At 53.3% G+C, this 3,959-nt stretch overlaps 1 non-coding gene across 1 annotated transcript; it reads left to right on the top strand.

The window, feature by feature from the left end:
- The first annotated feature begins 2,365 nt into the window (after positions 1–2,365).
- On the top strand, positions 2,366–2,437 carry TRNAT-CGU. Its single transcript has one exon. It is a non-coding gene; the product is annotated as a tRNA-Thr (tRNA).
- The last annotated feature ends 1,522 nt before the right edge of the window (positions 2,438–3,959 follow it).

Genomic DNA, 3,959 nt, shown 5'->3' with positions numbered 1-3,959 from the left:
TTCTGACATTTTCCCACTTAAAACACTGCCTTTCTAGTCCCTTGAAACCACCGTCTGCTTCAGCCAACCCTGGTTACTCGCCCTAGCATTTGGGAGGCTTGGGATTGGGTCACAATTGTGTGACATCAGGACCTCCCCTGGACCACAGACCCTGTCAGGGCACAGGGAATGTTTGCTTAGATTTAAGTTTCTCAGTAAGAGTGAACGATGGCCAATTCCTTATGACCGAGAAATGGAAGGTTTTAGCTTGATCACCAAAAGCCTTACTGAAAGTTCAGCACTGGGACATTTGTTGGTACAGTGGTTGGAGAGTCCCCAGAATCATGTGGAAGGGAATCTTCCATGTTAGTACCTTCGACAATACTTGTTGAGGACATACCTCGTGCAGACGCCAGGGCCAGGACAGACACCTCCAACCTCCAAGTATCTGTGATCTGGAGCTCCTCAGGTCTCCTTTTCACCTGCCAGCTAAGTGGGCTTATCAGCCCAACACCTGCCACCTGTGTGCTCTATCTTAGGGCTCACAGAGGGTCAGAGGGCCCCCTAGGCCCTGAGGATACAAAGGGCATCCCGCCTGCCCATCAAGGTGCATACGCCCCTTTTCATGTGCCTGGGACACCTGAGGCTTTCAACTGCCTCCCTTCCTTCAGAAGACAAAGATTTTTAAAGTACCCGTTAAAATCCAGTTTCCATTCTACCTGCCAGTTAGTTTTGGACTCAGCCCCCATGTGATTTTCCTTCATTTGCTAATTTCTTTTCATAAGCCTCTGCCACTCCTGCACAGTAATTCCAACAACCCAATAAACACCACCCCTCCCCCCAAAAAAAAGATGGGGACAGTGGAGCCAGTATTATCATCTGCCATTCAGAAGCAATGCTTGGTAATGCATGTTTTCTGAAAATGTTCTCCAAGTCTTTCTTTCTTTTAATCGGGGAGCTACCAGGTGATCTGCACTTAGAGCGCCACAGCACTCCAGGTGCAAGGCCTCAGGGTTCCAGTCCTAATGCCTGGAGGGAAAATTATGCATTTCCCACTCACCTGCCCGAACCTTGACATTTAATGCATCTCTCTGGTATTTTTCAGCTTCCTATTTGCCTATACACCTGCATGGCAGGCTGTGGACGTTCTTAGTATAGGCCCCTATATACCCTACCGCATCACTGGTACCAGCCGGCAGAGACACACATAGCAGAATGTTCTGTGAGTAAAAAAAATCCTCCAGTCAACCTAATGCCCAGCTCCCAGCAACAGATTAAATCAATTGTAGCACAGCCACTCAATGGAAAACCAGGTAGCTACTAGAGACTAAGGTAACCCACCCGTGCATAATAATCCCATTAATTATAGTATAAACTTTATGATTTGCTATATTGTGTTAATATTACACAACACATTCATGAATAGAAATTGTTATATTTCTCAAATAATGCTATTGTGATTAAACCGTATTACCTACCAAGAGCCATTGAATTAACACATCATACATTAATTCACGAAAACTCAAAGTGCAGAGAACAGTAAATCAGTCCGTTTGTGTGGAAATCAAAGGGCATGTTTGAATCTATAAATATGAGCGTGCACATTAAACTGTCAGCTGCCTTGGGGCTGACTTAGCCGCCAAGTCAGCAGGTCTGGGCGGGAGAGAAGTTGCATTTCTCACAAAATCCCAGGTGCTGCTGCTGGTCTTGGGACCAGGCACACATCCAGGCTAAACAGGTAAACTGGGGGAAGAAGAAACTTTCGGCTTTGTTTGTTTGTTTTTATTTTTTTTCTTTTCTTTGAGACAAGGTCTGCCTCTGTCGCCAAGGCTGGTGTGCAGTGGCGCGATCTCGACTCCCTGCAGCTCCGATCTCCTGGGCTCAAGCGATCCTTCCGCCCCGGGCCTCCAGAAGCGCAGAGATTCCAGGAGCTTTTATTTTCTAAATCTCATGCCTCCATCCAGCAACCCTGGCTGGGCGTGGGGCCCCTGCAAGGCGGCGGTGGACGGCCCGCAGTCGGGCTGATAAGGAAACCTGCTACCATTCCTTGGCTTCCTGGGTGCCTCACTCTAGAGGGGAAACTGAGGCTCCCAGTCGAGCCGCCTCGAAGCGCTACATCGCTGGCGGGGCTGGGATTCGAACCCGGCCTCTGAGATGCCGGCCGGTGCCCCGCCCGCGGGACCCTCGGGACACCGCTCCAGCCGCGCCCCGGCTCCAGAGGTTCCCCAACCCGCTGCGGGCAACTGAGGACCTCGTGAGCTGCGCCCGTTGAAGCCCCGCCCCGCCGGCCGCAACGGGGAAGGAGATGGTGCGCGCTCGTGCCCGCTGGGCGAGCGCACGGGAGCGACGCCAGGATAGAGGTTCGCGAGACCGCCATTGCAACGCAGGCGCGGTGGCCAAGTGGTAAGGCGTCGGTCTCGTAAACCGAAGATCACGGGTTCGAACCCCGTCCGTGCCTGGCGTCCAACCTTGCCGTGTAGGGTGGAGACTTTTTAGGAGTGGTCGACTCTTGCCGCACTCTGCGAGTAGCTCTTTCCCCCTGGACTGTTAGACCCAGCCAACTATTTTCCTTTAAGGGTTTGGGTTCAAGCTTCCCTCCTTCCCTCGCAGAAGGTGGAAGTCTGGGTGGTCCAGCCTCGGCGCGTATGGGCGTATGGTCCGCAAGTCTGGCCGGCCCCGGCGATCGGCTCCGTACACACAGCTACCCCTGGGGGCTTCATCCCCTGGGAGAAGATGGAGGGCTCTAGGGGTGGGGCGGGGCTCGCAAACTCTAAGGGTCGCCTGCTGATCATGGCCTCAGGGAAGCCCCAACACCCCTGGGGCAAGGAGACCTCCAGCTGCTGGCGTTTGGCTTAAGGGGCCCGCCACATTCTTCTGCACAGGAAAATCCAATTTTATCCGCTCTAACAAAAGCCCTGCCGTTGCCTGATACAGAGCCTACACCCAGAGTCAGATGGTGTCTGTCTGGCTTGCTATTTTTGAAAGGAAATCCACTGTAGGCATTGCATTCGAAAGAGAAGCAGCCGTGCCCAGGCTTGGAGCAATTCTGACACGCAAATCTGAAACCTCCCGCTCTGAGCCTCCGCTTGCCCCTCTGTAAAATGGGCGCTTGTGAAGCAGCTGCCTGGAGAGGCTGCTGTGGAGGCGGCCTCCGTAGACGGAGCTCCAGTCAGATCGCACAGGCTTTCTTTGCATCACGAAGGATGCACCAAGGGGCTGCTGGAATGCCTTTGAAGACGTTACGCAATGACCCCAACCTCCAGGACCGCCGCATCGTGAACTCTGAAAACCAGTTTGAGCGAATTTGGGGAAGGCCGTATCAGTCTGAGGTTCCTAACTGGAGGAGGCATTCGTGGAGCGCCTCGTACGTGCCTGGTAGAACTGGATTCTGGGCGTCCCTCGGTGAACTGGCCAGGCCAGAACAGGCTCTCGGGAGGTGACAGGGAGAGAGGGAGGGAGCAGGAGCTCCCGGGGGTAAGTGTCCCCCTTCTACAGCAGGGGTTCCACACTTGTAAGCGTGCATCAGCCTCCCCTAGAGGCCTTGTTAAACACAGATTGCTGGCCCCAGCCCAGGGCTTCCGCATTCAGCAGCTCCGAGCTGGACCCAGGTCATTTGCATTTCTAACGAGCTCCCAGGAGAAGCTGATGTTGGACCGTACCTTGAGATGTTCAAACGAGAGCCATATTCTGTTTTTCCTTTTTCTTTTTTTTTTTTTTTTTGAGACGGAGTCTGGCTCAGTTACCCAGGCTGGAATGCAGTGGCATGATCTCGGCTCACTCCGAGATCTCTGCCTCCCGGCTGCAAGCAATCCTCCTGCCTCAGCCTTCCGAGTAGCTGGGATTACAGGCGTGCGCCACCACACCCGGCTAATTTTTGTATTTTTAGTAGAGACGGGGCTCCACCATGTTGGCCAGTCTGGTCTCGAACTCCTCACCTCAAGTGATCCATCCACCTCGGCTTCACAAAGTGCTGGGATTGC

This window comes from Nomascus leucogenys, chromosome 18, assembly GCF_006542625.1.
Source record: "Nomascus leucogenys isolate Asia chromosome 18, Asia_NLE_v1, whole genome shotgun sequence".
NCBI classification, from domain to species: Eukaryota; Metazoa; Chordata; class Mammalia; order Primates; family Hylobatidae; genus Nomascus; species Nomascus leucogenys.
Note: the sequence above shows the minus strand (reverse complement) of the source record. Positions and strands in the feature narration are given on the sequence as shown.